Raw genomic sequence first — 19,107 nt, 5'->3', positions numbered from 1 at the left:
TATGTGCTTTATTTAACTATTTTTATTAAATATGTATACATATATATATATATATATATATATATATATATATATATATTTCATATTTTTGATATTTTTATAATAAACAATAAATATTAATAAATATTAATGAATATTAATAAATATTTATGAAGGGCTTGAAATAACAAATCATGCTAATAATTTTTATTATGCTTCAAACTGAATAAGGTTTTACTTGACTTGATAAGTTTAGTAAATACTAAACTATTTTTGCCTTAATAAGCAATTTATATAGCTAAAGAAATAAGTTGCAGAATCGCAAGTTTTGTTGCTTTTGCGCATGAGCGTGGTATTAATCAGTTTGTTGTTTACGAGTGGCCCAATATTTTATTATTATTGTAATAAACCACAAATGTTTGATTCTTAATATTTATATATTTGTATATTCGATCTGATTTTATCAGATAGTTGTAAATTACTTGTGTTTAGACCATTACCTTATATTAATGTGGAAATGGTATACTATTATTGAGTGTTGTCAGAGGTATACATTTTGCGGCAACACTTGTTGTGTTTTATTAATTTATTTATATTAGGTACAAATTTAGTATAGGTTAGATATCATTTAAAGTTGGTTTAACGGTTTCAAATATGTTTTGTTCATATAATTAATGAAACTCAATGCTTTTTTATATATCATTGTATCTTTGTATAATGCTTAAGGTGGATTAACAGTTTTAAATTAATTTTATTGGACTTTTGAGTTTTTATATAGAAAAATAGATGTTATATACATCTTGTATTTAACTTCCTGTTGCTGGTTGTTTACACACCGTTGGGGAAATGTGAAATAATGCTGGTTTTCTCCTTTAAGATTAGATTATGGGACTAATCTAATTGCTTAATTGGATTAAATTCTGTATAAAATGGTTGTTAATTAGTTGAACTGTTGTCTGAAGAAGGTGAGGCATTGACCCTACCGAAAGCGCTTATTAAACTTTTGTGTTCAATATTTTCTAGCTCTTTATTGGTTTTTTTACTTAGCCTTTCTTTTTGTTTTACTAAGTTTTCTCGTTTTCAGTAAATTAACCTTTGATCATTTTAATCTGAATCTTCCCCATTTTACCTAGTTGTCGATAGCAACCACTTTTATTACAAAGACAAAATTACCTATCAGGTTTGTTAGGCAATATTTTTACCTAGTAAATAAAGTTGTTTACAGATTAGAAGCCACATTATGACAATGTAGGCATGTAAACATAATGCCTTCAATTACAGATTCAAGAACTGCTAGTGAAAAACATCAAACTAATCAGTATGTACCACCTTGGAGCATTCAGTGGTGCACTGTACATTCATATAACATGACACTCAGTATGTACCACCTTGGAGCATTCAGTGGTGCAATGTACAGTCACATAACATGACACTCAGTATGTATGACTTTGGAGCATTCGGTGATGCAATGTACAGTCACATAACATGACACTCAGTATGTACCACCTTGGAGAAATCGGTAATACACTGTATATTCATATAAAATGACACTCAGTATGCACCACCTTGGAGCATTCAGTGTGGCACTGTACATTCATATAATATGACACTCAGTATGTAACACCTTGGAGCATTCAGTGGTACACTGTCAATACATATAACATGACAATATGTATGTACCACCTTGGAGCATTCAGTAATACACTGTATATTCATATAAAATGACACTCCATATGCACCACCTTGGAGCATTCAGTGGTGCACTGCACATTCATATAACATGACACTCAGTATGTACCACCTTGGAGCATTCAGTGGTACACTTGTCCACTCATATGACAATAAGTATGTACCACTTTGGAGCATTGAGTGGTACACTGTACATTCATATAACATGACACTCAGTATGTACCACCTTGGAGCATTCAGTGGTACACTATGTATTCATATAAGATCACACTCAGAATGTACCACCTTGGAGTATTCAGTGGTGCACTGTACATTTATATAACATGACACTCAGTATATACCACCTTGGAGCATTCAGTGGTACACTGTGTATTCATATAACATGACACTCGGTATGTACCACATTAGAGCATTCAGTGGTGCACTGTACATTCTTATAACATGACACTCCGTACATACCACCTTGGAGCATTCAGTAATACACTGTATATTCATATAACATGACACTCAGTATGTACCACATTAGAGTATTCAGTGGTGCACTGTACATTCATATAACATGACACTTAGTATGTACCGCCTTGGAGCATTCAGTAATACACTATATATTCATACAACATGATGCACCTTTCACTTTTCAGTCTTACCTACTATCAGTTTGGATGAACAGTCCATCTAGACAAATACCTCAGTCTTAAAGTTTCTGTGGGAAAATGAGAAACCTGCAGGGGTGAACACATTGGTCATACAAACTGAGACAGCACAATATATGTAATGCAATAGAAAACACATCACTGAACTGTAGCATTATTGAATCAGAGTTGGGAAACAGCCTTCATGCAGATGGAAACCAACCACTTGTAGGGACACTGTTTTGTATAAAGTACTTTGGGTTTCTGATGCCAACATAAAAATGTGGCACTGTACATTCATATAATATGACACTCAGTATGTAACACCTTGGAGCATTCAGTGGTACACTGTCAGTTCATATAACATGACAATATGTATGTACCACCTTGGAGCATTCAGTAATACACTGTATATTCATATAAAATGACACTCAATATGCACCACCTTGGAGCATTCAGTGGTGCACTGCACATTCATATAACATGACACTCAGTATGTACCACCTTGGAGCATTCAATGGTACACTTGTCCACTCATATAATATGACAATAAGTATGTACCACCTTGGAACATTCAGTGGTACACTGTACATTCATATAACATGACACTCAGTATGTACCGCCTTGGAGCATTCAGTGGTACACTATGTATTCATATAAGATGACACTCAGAATGTACCACCTTGGAGCATTCAGTGGTGCACTGTACATTTATATAACATGACACTCAGTATGTACCACCTTGGAGCATTCAGTGGTGCACTGTACATTCATATAACATGACACTCAGTATGTACCACCTTGGAGCATTCAGTGGTGCAATGTACAGTCACATAACATGACACTCAGTATGTACCACTTTGGAGCATTAAGTGATGCAATGTACAGTCACATAACATGACACTCAGTATGTACCACCTTGGAGAAATCGGTAATACACTGTATATTCATATAAAATGACACTCAGTATGCACCACCTTGGAGCATTCAGTGTGGCACTGTACATTCATATAATATGACACTCAGTATGTAACACCTTGGAGCATTCAGTGGTACACTGTCAATACATATAACATGACAATATGTATGTACCACCTTGGAGCATTCAGTAATACACTGTATATTCATATAAAATGACACTCAATATGCACCACCTTGGAGCATTCAGTGGTGCACTGCACATTCATATAACATGACACTCAGTATGTACCACCTTGGAGCATTCAGTGGTACACTTGTCCACTCATATGACAATAAGTATGTACCACTTTGGAGCATTCAGTGGTACACTGTACATTCATATAACATGACACTCAGTATGTACCGCCTTGGAGCATTCAGTGGTACACTATGTATTCATATAACATGACACTCGGTATGTACCACATTAGAGCATTCAGTGGTGCACTGTACATTCTTATAACATGACACTCAGTACATACCATCTTGGAGCATTCAGTAATACACTGTATATTCATATAACATGACACTCAGTATGTACCACATTAGAGTATTCAGTGGTGCACTGTACATTCATATAACATGACACTTAGTATGTACCGCCTTGGAGCATTCAGTAATACACTGTATATTCATACAACATGATGCACCTTTCACTTTTCAGTCTTACCTACTATCAGTTTGGATGAACAGTCCATCTAGACAAATACCTCAGTCTTAAAGTTTCTGTGGGAAAATGAGAAACCTGCAGGGGTGAACACAGTGGTCATACAAACTGAGACAGCACAATATATGTAATGCAATAGAAAACACGTCTCTGAACTGTAGCATTATTGAATCAGAGTTGGGAAACAGCCTTCATGCAGATGGAAACCAACCACTTGTAGGGAAACTGTTTTGTATAAAGTACTTTGGGTTGCTGATGCCAACAGAAAAATGTATTACTGTTCATTGACTTCTCTTGATAACTTTTGTTATTCCCTTTCCTAGCATCAGGACAATTATCTACATAAATTACATTGTGTGCTTTCTACAAACTGTTGTGTTATTTCTAGATAGCAGAATATAGTCCATGGGATGCCTATATGCTTCTTTATTTTTAATGTTGCTAAAGTTAAGTACACTTCTGTCTGTATGAAATCTTCAGATGTTATGTTGGGACCGGTCAGTGATCAATGCAATCATATATGCAATTTTCAGTTAAGGACACAAATAAATGCTAATACTTAAATGTTTTTTTTTTCATAATAGAGTATGCTTTGCTTTCTATAAAAATGTTCCTACACTACCATATAAAATGATTCACTTAGCTGCTATATCATTTTTGCAACTTTTACAACTATTCAGCCTTTTTATTTCACACTACATTAGATTTATGTATGTATTAAATGACAATGCCAGTTACTTCTACCATCTTAACATTGTTTCTGGTAAATACTGATGTTTGTGAAATCTAGAAAGAAGTGGGTGCACGAGGTGAAGCCATTTTAATGGGAGGGCATAATGGGATCACATGTAAACAAAAAACGTTTCAAACAAATCAACTTTCACAGAAATAACCTATAACCACCTTTCCCCTATCATAAGCACTGTGCTTAACTAAACACTACAAAATCTCTCATTACTTCTTAGTCCATCATTTTTCTATTACAACCAGCCATCAGACGGCACTATTCAACCATATTGCCAGCTCTGTTAAGCTCTAACTATAACCCTGCTGATGCAGGTTTGAAGGTGGCCTGGGCACCTGTTGCAGCAGGTGTGAGAGAAGAGAGGTGTGACACATCTTTGCCTGCTTGCATCTTTCTAGGGTAAGAAGGTGAAGCATATGCTGGGGGCAATGCACCGAAATCCCTAATGGACATTACAGATCACATTTGTGCACCGGCTTGTGAGGAGGAGAAAATCTTGAAGGATTAAGTCACCTATGGAAGCAAGTGACATACGCTCACTAGCACACTCAATGCACGCTGAATGCTTTGGCAGAACGAGACACGCAAAATGGGGTTAGGACCAAAATATAATGAAAAATTCTCAAATCACCCCTCGTGACTGCTTGAATCATGGCCTCCCTTCTCAGCTGTTACTAAGTCTTTGGATAGGGACTGTAGGCCAATTGGCTGAGAAAAGGATAGATGATAAGCCACTATTTAAGGGCAAAAAGAGGGAAAAAAAACACTGTGCTGTTGAATTTATCTGTCTTCTTGATATGGGAGTAAGTATCTACAAATAAGACGACTGAAGAATACTTTTTTTTTTTTTTTTTAATCTTTGGTAAGACTGAGCAAGTCAGCATGATAATGAAATAACGTCATACCTACATTATAGAAGATGGTAGAGGAAGCTGAACTATGATTTTACTCTACAATAAAAATGTATAATGTAGTTACTTTGCTTTAATTTCTCCAAGATATTTGGGTTTCTAATACCATAATGAGAATGGACACCATTCCTAAGTTAAAGTATGATTAAAGTGCACAAAATTAATACTGCTTCCAAAGTGCTCTTTGCAGCAGCCGCAATGTGCCTAGAAATGACTCTGCTATTCATATAGAGTTTCATGCATCGGTAGCATATCTAAATAAGACTTTAAATTCTTTTTATGAAATCTATTCCTCCTCCTCCTACTACTAATATTGGAACTGCCTGGGTATCATTCTTACATATTCCCTTCATTTCTGCCTGCAAATCCTGGTATTTCATTAGTTTCTCTCTCTCCGTATGTAAGACACTGTAATCACTGAGTGTAGTGATTTCAATGATCAATGTTACTTCTGTCTTCTTTTCATAGACTACTAAATCTGGTTTTCTCTTGTCTATTTTTTTTTTTTTAACTGTAATAATGGGTGATCCCATGTGATACAGACCATCATTTTCTATAATTCTTTGTGACTCATGTGTCCAACGCTTCTCAGCTACTTTAGCATTATGTTTGCACAATCCCCAGTGCAACAGTTTTGCCACATTATTATGCCTTTCAGTATACAGGCCTTCTGCCATTAGTGTATCACACCAACTAAACAGGTCTTCTGTCGTTAGTCTATCACACTAACCAACAAGTTGTACAACTGTTTCCAATTCTGTTTTACAAAACCTGCATTTGCCCATTTCTCCAACATGCTCAATGAATTTTGTAAACCAACGTGTATGTAGTGAAATATCCTGGGCCACCAATATTAGCGTTTCGTCTTTTGGTTTAAATTCACCTCTCCTTACCCATTCCTGCATTCAGTCCTGATCGACATCAGGTTGTTCTATGAGTTTTCTGTACGTGCAACTATATTTATGCATTTTGCAAATTTCTTGACTTCTCAACTGATCCATCACCTTGCATTCTTTCTTTTGTTTTTTTGGCACTTTCAGTTGCTGCCTTATTTTTGTCTACTTCTGCAGATCTATACATGTAATCAATTTCAAGGAGTCCCATGCCTCCTTCAGAACAGGGAATATATAATCTTAGTATACAATGATTTTTATATATCATTTGACAAGTGAAAAGCATTTTTCTTGTCTTCCTGTCCAACTGATCAAATACCTCTTGCGGCAAGTCAATCATCCCAAAACTAAGTTAGAACATGAAGAACAAATTGATTTACAGCTTGAACTTTGTTCCTAGATGTCAGGGCTCTTTTCAGTACTACTTTTAGTCTTTGAAAATATTCCTTACTGAGTTTTGTTTGCATTTGTTCATGTTTTACTGTCATTCTTCCATCAATTCCAAAATATTTATACACTCTCACCTGCTCAAGGTCTTTTATATCATATCCCTATCCCTGACAGATACTCTGTTTGCTGCAACATTCCTGCTTTAAATGTAAACACTGCAGATTTACCAAGATAAATTACATTCTTATATCATCTGAGAACATTTGACAACTTCCAGTTGTACTTTCAGCTCCTCATCTGATGAGCAATACAGTTTTAAATTATTCACAAAAAGAAGACGAGGAGTCTTTATACTTTATTGTTTTCTGGCAGCCAAATTGTAACCAAGATCAAATATGTTAAGTAGACAGCTTAATGGGTTAAGGTCAAGACAAAAGAGCAACAGTGACAAAGAGTCACCCTGGATATCCTCGTTTCAATTTTTATCCCTGGGATAATAATTTGTCTTTTATCATGACTTAGCTGCAAAGTGATTTTCCACTATTTCATGGTCACTGTAATGCAATTAATTAATGTAGGGTGTATCTTTTACATCTGTAAGCATTCCTTTATCCATGAATGTGGGATGCTGTCAAATGCTTTTTTGTAATCTCTCCATGCCATACTTAGATTCTTCCCTTTTTTACAATTCTCCATTATGACTTCATTTAACAAATTATCCTTTGTTCTATATGACTTTCTTTTGTTACCCTTTTATTCTATTGCCATGATTGAGTTTTCTTCTAAATAACTATAAACTCTGTCGGCTTCAACTCCATACATCGTCGGAAGGTAAGTTATCGGTCTATAGTTTTTAGGATAGCTTGGTGGTTCACTGTTAAGGCAAAGTATTTTTTCCTGTTGTTAACCAGGCTGGTGTCTGTATAGGGTATGCACATAAGCAGTTATTATTCAGGGCTAAATCTTCGTGTAAAGCTGTTAATACTTGTAGCCAGAAGTTAAGTACTGTATCTGGGCCTGGAGTTTTCCATTTATGGGCTTTTCTTAATTTTGTTTCAATTTTGCTGGCTGTTGCTTCATCCCATTTCACATCTTGTACATCTGAACTTCTTACTGTTTTTTACTTCTTTTATCCATTCAGCATCTTTATGTTCCACAGGGTCTTCATAGACATTTCTCCAAAATGTGTCTATTTCTTCTTTTTTTGGTGGTGTCTTTATTCTCTTTGCTTTTTCCCCAATTCTGTATAAAACTGTTTTGTCTGTTTCCTTTATGTATGACTGTTACCTTTATTTATGACTGTTACCTTTATGAATGTCTGTTTCCTTTATGTATGTCTGTTTCCCTTATGTATGTTTGTTTCCTTTATGTATATCTGTTTCCTTTATGTATGTCTGTTACCTTTATGTATGTGACATGCTCCTGTGCTGTTATATTGGATCTGTACCAGGAATTGCTAAGACCGATGCTTATTTCTGGTCCTTTTCCTCTTCCTCTTCCCTAGCTCCTGAATCTTACATAAACATCCTTCTGGAATGGTTGCAGTTGCAATAGCTTCAGAAGTTTTAGAAAAACCCCACTGCATCTCAAATGTAGGAGGATTTTCTCTCATACCCCTACACGTTTAGTACAGAGACAAACAAGGGTCTAGTACAACTGTTGTATGCTAATAGTTTATGTCCCACTTGCTCACTGCCACTTGTTCAATTCCCATAACTACTTAGCCCTCTCAACAACCAACTCTACACAACTGTGTAGCCCTGACAGATTCCTAACTCTAATCCTAAAACTCCAACCCAGTTCGTAACTCAGGTCCCTTACTCTAAGACTCCAACCCCCCTCCCTAAACATAAATTCCCCAATTGCTCCCTAACCCTGAAACTCCTCTCTCACTGCCTAAACCTAAGACTCCACCCCCCCACTGCTTACCATACTCATATTTGAGTTCAAGCACAAAAGGCAGCCTACCCGATCTAGAATCACTGGCTTCAAGTCTGTGGTCTTCAAGTGCTTGAGACTCTAACACTTGTAGTAGACCCTTAAAGAAAATCAATCACTTGTATATGCACTTTCAAGTACTGAGCATATATGCTGACCAACTGTCTTACTTACTGTAGCATCTTATCAAATAGATCAGTAAACCAGCCACACTGCATGAGTCACGCAGTCCATATCTGTCACAAAAGACTATGTTATGTTTATGATATGAATAAATAAGAACATCAGCCTTTCTAAAATGATGGCAGTGCTTAGTGAGAAACAGAATACAAAACAGTTCTATATAACTTTCTGTACCTTCACAGTATGAGAAAAATGGAACACACAGACTAAGTTTGCAAGGATACAAAAGAGTTAGAAAATCAGCCAAGTGCTGTGACAAGCAACAATGTGATTACTACTATCAGAGAGAATGCCCTTTGGCCATAATGACTGCAAACGTGCCCATGATGTGGCATTTCCTTCTGAGTTTCACAGTTCCAATCAATGAAATTAACAGCAAGGTCTCACAAATGAAATACGAATAAATGAAGACTGTTGAGGTCTGTTGAGTCTGCCTTTACTCAAGGTACAAAAGTAGCTGATGACATAGTAGCCAGCCTCATTGTAGAGTGCTGTGGTGGGGACCACCTGCTGTAGTTAATTCAACATGTAAGATTTTCAAGTGCTAGTTAAAAACCGAGGAAACTGTTCGAAAAAGAAAACACATTTACTTCACAGATTACTGTAAGTGATTATAGTTGGGATACCATTAAAGCATAGCTTTTTGATGTTGCTGCTTGTTTAGCACTGAGAATGAATGAAAATGTGTCTACCTCATCTCTATAGTCCATGACATACAAAGGAGTTTAATCAGTAACATTCAGAAGGCTGCTGAAAAGTCAGCTACGTAATGGTCCAGGTTTTTATTACAGTGATAGCTGGCCCAGTTTCTCACAGCAATATGACACACCACTGAACAAGCTGTTTAATATTCTTTAATCTCAAATGAGTCAAACATTTAAAGTAATGGTTTGGCTTGAATGCAAATGTGCTATGTAAGAAAAATTTCTGAAAGGGTAGCCTGTACAACACATAAGGAAGAGAGGAAAGTCTTAAGTTATTCATTCATTATTTAAGAATAACAGCATTCTGAAAAAAATTACTCCAGTGTTTGCTTTTGGAACACTTTACAGTTTTGAATTAGAGGACAATCTATCTAGCAGTAGGCAAACATTCATAGAAAGCATGTAGATCTTTGATTTAATGACATACCAATACTTAGAAGCAGTGTCAAGTATACTAAACTTGCCTGCATTTTGTAATCATAGTATCATCCTAGAAGAATACTAGGCTAATGACCTAAGGGGTCATTTTAAGCCTAGCCAAGTTCCCCAAAATAAAAAATGATAGGCAATACTACCAAATGTTTATGGATGGTGTATACTTTTATGGAGACAGACAATTACAGGCTTCCTCTCTCCAGAAGAGACATGGGTGGCAGACAAGGGGTAAACTTGTGGTTCCCCATCCACTGGTCCAGGTTCTGCTTGAATAAATGCAGTGAAGAACTGTGCTTCACATGGTTAGGAAGCCGGTTCCAAAGAAAGAGGAGCCTCAGACACTGCTGTCCCTCCAGCACATGCTGTTTATGTTGCTGGCAAGATTTAGTTCCCTAAATTGTGTTTCTGATCCTAGATATTTTCCAAATGTATGACAGTTCATTAGTACTGGATCTTGAGGAAACTCTGCAGGTTGGGCATAGGTCGCCTCTCAGCAATCTGTAGGAAACTGAATATAGGGATGATGATTTGAGGTGGTCTGCACAGGAATTGACTTCCATTCCTTCTATTCTTTTAGGGAGAAATCTATGTGGATGCCCCAGTTGCAGTACATACCTGATGAGGTACATACTAAAAGGGGCATTGTACTCAGTGATAGGTATTATGAGGGCAGAGTACAACAGGACAATGGCTTGATTGGACCTAAACTCCATATCTTTACTTACAAATTTTGCAACATGGAAAGACTTTCCACACCACAGTAGAAACATGTTGTTCAAATGTCAAATCTTTGTCTACATTATTCCCAAGTACCCTGACTACATGATCTACTCTCAGGGGTGTATTATCAATGTGGCAGTTTGCAATGGTGGCCAAGTTACTGAAAAATACAATGCTGCACTGAGTTTTAGGCCATGTTTAGGGCACGAGTTATTAGTCTGTGCCAGTCTCTCTTAGAGAATATTAATATCTTGGAGGAACCAATGACTGCTCCCAATTTGCAATGTTCTGCAAACCTGGTCAACCAGGGACTCTTGATGTTAGCCTTTACTTCAGAGAGGTAGATACCAAACAACAGTAATCCAGGCACTGAGCTCTGGGGGCACCACTACTAACCTGCTATTCTGTGGAGGTAGATTCCCCTGTACTAACTTCTTGGGTCCTGTCAGTGAGTCCGCTGGCTATCCAGTGGGTGATATATGTGTTAACAACTAATTCAGTGTGCTAGTTAACAATGTCCAAGGTGGCAGTTCAAGGCAGGCAGTATGTACTGATTTGTCCTAATCCATCATTTTGGTAACCTTCACAAAAAAGTCCACTAGGTTTAAAAGATCTGCCCTTGACTAACCCGAACTGACTAAGGTTCAGTGTTTGCAGGTTACCCATCTCATCATTTATGATATTCATGATTATCCCCTCCGTAGCCTTGCACAGTAAGCTTTTCAGGCTAATGGGTCATCCTTGTGCAGTGGTATAACCACTGCAGTCCTCCATCCATTAGATACAAAGCATATTTGGAGACTACAGTTGAAAAGACATTCTAGTGGGACTGACAGTCCATGTTTCATGCTAATAAGAAGGCATCCAGGCATATTTTCAGGCCTCATCAATGCAAAGTAGTTAGCCTTGAAGAACACCAGCTCTCTAGTGATTTTTGGAAGCAAGATTGTTGCTGGAATTTTTTGAAGAATATTCAGGAGGGGTACAGTTGAGCCAAATCTGTCAGCTAGGAGATTAGCTATATTTTCTGGTTTATTATAGGTGGCACCATTTGTAATTACTTCGGTACATTGCTGAATACAGCCTTTGAGGTTTGGACAAAATGAAGAATGCCTTGGGGTTCTATGCTAATTGGGCAGCTATTTTTACCTCAAATTTGACTTTCATGGACATTATTAACCTCTTGAATTGTTTGTTTAGGCTGAGGGAACATTTACCTTACTGTTTTTTTTCCCATGAGTTTCTTTTTGTTCTATAGCCTATTAATGCTGGAGTCTCACCAGGATGGCTTGCTTTCTGTGCCAACCCTGTGCTTATCTGAGGTAGGTATAGCAGTTTTCCAAACAACTATTGATATGGTTATGCATGATTTCTGCAGAGGCAGCATTAGTTCTATCAGGGCTGGGGGTGTTAAAATTTATCTATGGTATCTTTAGTAGTGAGAAGCTTGTTTGTGAGTAATTCTAAATAGTTCTAGGGTTTCCAGGTGTCTCTGGTTTTACATTTAACCCAAAGGAGCATTATGGTCTGAGCTTAATAGCAAGGACATTACACTGGGGGGAGGGGGGGCAGTGTTCTGTCATGTTTGTCAAGACCAGGTCAAATACGTTTGAGTTTCTAGTGGGTGTATGAACTAGATGGTTCACAGTGTTGGTATTAACAAAGTTCAGGAATGTCTGAACCAGTAATGTTGTGGGGTTTGTATGATTCCCAGTTTATAGTGCGGTATTTGAAGTCATCCATGAATATGGTGTTGGGTTGGATGAGGTTGTGTGTACTGTGACTTTAAATAAATCTTGTGGTTTTTCTAGGTCATTGAGGGGGACCTATAGCTGCAAGGATATGGTATGGGTCCTTATTTATGGTGATTTGGATGTGGAGAACCTGAAGTCCATCATGCTGATGGACAAACTTTGAGGTGTGTTTATTTTTAAAATATATGGAGATATTTCAACCTTTTTTCCCTTCCTGTTTAGTAGCTGGTCTAAATGTTTGGAAAGTATTACAGTACCGTATTGATGGGGTGCTCTCTATGGCTTTAAAACCATGTCTCAGTAGCTGTACAGATGCCCACATTCTAAAGGGGAAGACAGCCTGCAGGGAGTGGAGTTTCTTGTTCGGACACCCAACAGTGAGCAGTAACACGTTCAGAGTGTCCTGGTTTGGTGCAGCTACATTGGAAGGTTTATCAGGTTATCAATGCCTAAAAAGGCAATATGGGGGGGGGGGGGCTTAGCCAATATTTGAAATTCTAGGGGGAACAGATGCAGACCATCTCTGGCAAAGCAGCATAGTCCTCCAAGGCTGACAACCCTTGAATGTCACAATACTTAAGCCAACTTTTGAAGTCAATTATTTTTTTGTTCATATTGTGGCATCATCCTAGGAGAAGGTTGAATGCTGCTCTGTGCTAGGTTCATATCAGCCTGAGACACAGTCTGAAAGCTCAATCATGTCTCTCTTCATACAGTCTAGGAAGGTACATCTCAAATTGTTAACACCCATGTGGACTATGACTGAGTCATACTTGTACTTGAGTTTAAGTGACCAGAGTGCATGAGTGATGCAATGGATCCTGGCCCCCGATAGGCAACTGACTGTGACTCTATCTTTGCTTACCTGTCGCATATTGTATTCATATGTTTGAGGATTGAGTGGTTGCCAGTGTACATGAGGCAATTTCTGCATTCCATCAGAATGCCAGTGTCACCAGACAAACTGTAAAAATAGCAGGGAATTTCATGTCCATGGCTTTGGATCCTAGTTGCTTATTCTACAGGGGGTTAGTACAAGGGAGGTTTCCCAGCTATTAGTTTGGTTGCTGTAAGAGTGTAACTTAGTAACAAGACTGCCTAAAACTGCCTAAGGTCAGGCATGAAAGAGTGGGGGGGGTTGCTTCTCAGCAAGCAAAGTAGTCACTCAGTGCACAATCTAGCCACCCAGTGCACAATCTAGTTGCTCTGTGCACAAACTAACTGTTCTATGCACAGCTAGGAATTTAGAAAATTACAGAAGTAGTTGTGTAGGAAAAGTTTCAGTTCTAGGTGTCTGCATCCACATAGGGCACGTCAAACTGGCACTGGATGATGAGCAGCACAGTGCAAATACAATGACTTTATAAGGCAGAAACAAGCCTCAAACAAATCAGCCATTTGGCCAATACAAGCTGGTACCTGGAAGTTTCAAACTGTACATCTCACCTTAGAAGTGAACTGCTCCCTCTCTATCGCCACTAGGAAGCAGACCAAAACTGGGGCCACTCAGAATGCAGAAGAAACAGATTAAGGAGAAGTCAAACAGAAAACACAGGAAATGACCATGGCAAGAGTGACAGGACACTGATAATTTCAAACCAAGGACATGGTGATAGTAATTAAGTTGCAGACTACAGCAGTAACAGACTTTCAAATAAAGTGCACTTCAGTACTCAGCTCTGGCTGGGTCTGGATGCAGCCCAACAAACAATGGTAATGTATCAGCAATAACTAAAAAGCAGATTTAAAGTTCAAAACCTTCTTCAACAACAATACAATTTAACAGCAGGACTTTAAACATTTGTAATACAGTGCAAAACACTCTTCAGGCACTTATCTAGCAGTGTATTGATCTGGATGCATTAAAAACCCTCTGGAAACAAGATATAGCTAAGGAGGTCTCATTGGTAAAAGGTTATGCATTTTCTGCTTTACAGAACTAGCATTCATATCATATGTTTAGAGGATAACTTTTTTAATTCACAGATATTAAAAACAGTGTATTTTACTGTGAAGGTGGTATATTTTTTCAATGTAAAAAAGCATGCATGCAACAGTTATTATACTTATAAAACATGATTTGGCTTTCAGTAAAGTCAGGGTTGCTACACTGTCAAATCTATTGCGAAATGAAAGTTTTGACTGACATTGCTGCCACAGATAATGCTCAGTCAGTTATGTAATACAACACTGCTTTGCATTCATTACAAATTAGGGAAAAAAGTTTATATATTGTGCAGTGCCTACCACACCTCTCACACGCCGAAATTTATTATAATCAGCTCCACAACTGATGGGTCCTCTGCAGAACTTAAGTGACTTCCTTCTCTGAATGAAACTAGTCAGTTAGCAATAAAATGGCACTGCTCAATGTTTCAGTTCCTGGGTGTACTGTCTTATGTGCAGAGTGTACATATCCTCCATGTACATTTTTTTTATCTGTGTGTGTGTGCCTCCCACATCCTAAAGAAGATATAACAGTAGGTGAACTTGTGTTATCTAAACTGCCCATAGGGGTGTGGGTGTGTGTGTGCATGTGTGTTCTTCCCACATCCTAAAGACATACCAGAAGGTGAACAGGTGTTATCTAAAGTGTGTGTGTGTGTGTGTGTGTGTGTGTGTGTGTGTGTGTGTGTGTGTGTGTGTGTGTGCGTGTGGGTGTATACACTTTATAGCAGTCCGGTTTTCTGTCCAGGGTTGTTTCTTTATGAAAAACAATAACAAAAAAATCCACTTCTTACCAATAAACCATCTGGTTATAATCCATCAGCAGCAGGAGGCAGACATGGCCTGTTTTGTCACTTCAGCCTCAGGAGAAGAGCATGCATATTTTGCAGTTTTGAGCTGGCATAGGACAGGGAGTGGTGTTTACAGAAAAGTTGATATGACCTTCATTTAATGAAACTTGACACAACTCAGCTCCCTAATAGAGCTTCTGATTACTTAAAACCGTCTTACTAGTGTGTCACAGCGCTGCATCAAGTCCATGTTTTAAACGTTACTGTGACACTGCCAGCTCAGCTATTTGGAATTTTGTCAATAATCATGTGTCATTTCTGAATATCAATATGGTTCATATGCTTTTCTTACAAATGTAAGAGAACTATATGTTATGTGTATATATAGATATATATATATATATATATATATATATATATATATATATATATATATATATATGTGTGTGTGTGTGTGTGTGTGTGTGTGTGTTGAACAGGGTTTGTTGGACAGTACTGCACTTCAACAATGTAACCACAGCATACCCTGCTGGAACATAGAAGATTAACTTACAAAACTTCAAGAAAATAAGTTGAAATTAAGTGCTTTACGATGTGCTATACAAGTTAGTTTTAATGCAGCAAGCAGACACAATGTCTACAGCTAGAAGTTTTTCTGTTGTCTGAAAAGAAAAGTAATTACTAGGTTTAAAATGTAAAGTGTTTTATGACTTCCATTTATGAGCAAAGATCTGAGAGAGATGCATTTCTCATACAGAGATGTTAAAAATCTATTAGTTTCTGTTTTAGCCTGGGAATTGAAGTCAGGGGACAAAGATTGATGTCATCCAGGCTAACCCAGAAGTAATATATGATATTAATTTAAGAACTCTCTCAGATTGAGAGACTAGGAATTTTGTGTTTTGTCTTGGACCTAGCAAGAACATTCATTCATCTGCATTTGCCTTTCTCTGTAAGCAAGAGTTAGGGCACAGTAGATACAGATAGGAATATAGTAAAGATTAGTTTAGATGTTTTCTGTATTTATTTAAGACTGTCCTGCAATGTTGTTTTAAAATATTTCTTATGACTCTGAACTCTGCAGTTACTGTGTTGTTTGAGTATTGTCTTGTTCTTTTATTATTATTAAATATATTTAAACATATCTTTGTGGCTGATATTTGTGAGACACATTTAAGCTCTCAGAATACTTGCATGTGCATTTGGTGACACTGTACAGGTCACTCCTAAATAGCCTTGCTCTTGGTCACACTTACCATTTGGAAAATAGTAACATTACACAGTAGGATTGGTCACCCTTTGTAAGGGCCTTCTAGTAGCTGATAAGGAGGCGCTGGTGGCAGTGATAACTACCTTACAGCCTGGGCAGAAGGGAGGCACAGCTAGTAAACCTGTGCCAGCCTTCCTCAGGTGTGTGTTGGTATATAAATCAAATCTCAAAGTGTGTGTGTGTGTGTGTGTGTGTCAGCTACTTGGGCAGTGACACAAAACACTGGTTGGACAGAGAGGGTGCTGGAGGTCTTGGCCTGACCCCTCAGCTGAGATCTTAACTGTATAGCTATGCCAGTGGGCAGTCTTATTGGGGATCTGGAGAAAGAGAGAGAGAAACCAGCCCCAGAACGACTGTGAGCTCTGTGTGCTCTTAACAGAAATTGTAATTTACTGTGTGTGTACTTGTCATCCTCCCATTGTGTACATCCCTCACTGTTGCCAGTGGACAGGACTGAGGCACCTTGATTACTGGGCCAGTGCAAGGGTGTCACAGTTACCTCACTACAATAAAATAAACATAGCTGCTATAGTAACACCTCCACATAGCCTTGTACTACTTTTGGAGTTGGCAGTCACATGTATGCATGGATCTGGGGTACAAAACAAAACAAAAAAGTTTTTCATTTTCCACATGCCTCATGATGTTTTATTGATCAGACTTAATATTTTGTCACATCACTGCTTGTATTCTCACTACAAATTAGATGTGCCTTGTTCAAGGATTCTACAATGCTCCTTTAACTCACTTTGTAGTGTGACTTTGGTGAGGGCAGCAATCTAATTACATCTGAGAGCCGTAAAGTTTGTTTGTAAGCACAACCCTATAGGTGACTGCACACAATGTTTGTGGAAATGGTGACTCATCAGCCGCAAAAAATTATATTATGCCTCTAAAGGATTTACATGAATTTTCTCATAATAAACCTCACCTTTGTGGTAGTACTGAAATTTGAATGCATGTACAGTAAACCTGGAAGTCTCAGGATACCATGCAAACAGAATTTGCTCTTGTTTGTACCCCTTGACTGAAATGCAGGTATGTACTGTTTTAGTAAGTATAATGGAAATGTATGTATTCATGCCGGTTGTCACAGTGTGATATCGCCACTGAGACATTCCTCAGAGGTAATGACGAAAGGAAGCTGTAACATTAATTGGCAAAAAAAGACAGAGAATAGCTGAGAAATTTTCACGGGTTGTTAGTACTTAACTGGAGGCATGTTAAGTAGCTGGGTCTTTCAGCTTTCACCTGCTAGTCAGGTAATTAAATTTAGGAGGAGAGACAACTGCCAGTATAATCAGTGGTTAGAATCAATATGGCACAAGTTACAGAGTCTTATTGGAGCAGTCTGGAGAATCTAGAAGGGCAGACCAGTACACTGTTGTCGAGACAGGTGTACCTAGAGAGAGTGAGAGGACTGTAAATCACATTTCCTAAACGAATGGGAAGGGAAGGAAGAGCATTCAGTTCTTTGGCATGAATTCTTCATCCAAACAATAAAATAATATGAACAAAGCAGACAAAACAAACCATAAAGGTAATAAATAAATACTGAAAAAATGGCTATAAAACAAATTTATTAAATGAGAGTAAATTTAATAAAAATAAATTTATTAAAACAACATCCCGTTAGTGCTTTCATCTTGGTAGAAGACTTCCTCAGATTGAATGCATCCACAAAAAACAAACATTTATAACAACCATAATCACATAACGTAATTAGTTAATTGATAAATGTTTAATTCTTTCGAGTTTTAAATAGACTTTAAAATTTTCTTTTGCATTTTAAATAGACTTCAAAATTTTTGAATTCTTTGCCCCAGATTGTACTACCTGGATTATTGGTCTGCAATGGAGCTGATGTGGTAAAATGATTCTTTTTCTTTGCAAATGCATTAATGGCAACAGACTATTTGTTTGTCATGTTTTCTGGTATTGCATGCCAAAACCAGTGCCAAGAGACTATTTTCACCTTGTAAGCGTTAACCTAAAGACTGTCCAGTACGTGCATTCCTTTATCTGTACAATAGGATTTATCCTGAGACTACAATAGACATGACCACAAACATTGTAGTTACATTGTTGGTCTTACTTAAAAACTATTGCTTTACCTATATCTTCCTGTTAACTAATGAGAAGATTTTCTTACACGCTGACACACCACCTTCTTTTTTCTTTTGTTTTGTAGTAAGATTTTTTTCTTTTTCATTATTTGTGCTGCTTTGTGCATCATTTTTCTAATTTCATTCCTGTTCATCTTTTTCTTCTTTACATTTCAGTTGTTTTTTATTATTTTATTTTAATGTCGTCGCCTCTAAGTGCTAGACTTGTAACTGTAAGTGTTTTGACTTAGAAAAATGTAGAAGAAATATACTAATCAGCAAGTAATGAAGCCCTCTGGAAAAAAATAAACTTTTTTTTCCCATTGGGCTGTGCCCTGTATACTCCTGATAACTCTGAGACTGCTGCACCCTGGAATAAGAGGGATATCCTGAG

At 37.5% G+C, this 19,107-nt stretch overlaps 1 protein-coding gene across 10 annotated transcripts in view; it reads right to left on the bottom strand.

Moving 5' to 3' along the window:
• Positions 1-19,107, bottom strand: part of PLEKHA7 (pleckstrin homology domain containing A7) — a 2,079,953-nt gene that overhangs the window by 748,062 nt on the left and 1,312,784 nt on the right. The gene's annotated exons all lie outside the window — the stretch shown is intronic.

Source organism: Protopterus annectens, chromosome 9.part0 (genome assembly GCF_019279795.1).
Source record: "Protopterus annectens isolate FY-2018-M chromosome 9.part0, PAN1.0, whole genome shotgun sequence".
Lineage (NCBI taxonomy): Eukaryota > Metazoa > Chordata > Ceratodontiformes > Protopteridae > Protopterus > Protopterus annectens.
Note: the sequence above shows the minus strand (reverse complement) of the source record. Positions and strands in the feature narration are given on the sequence as shown.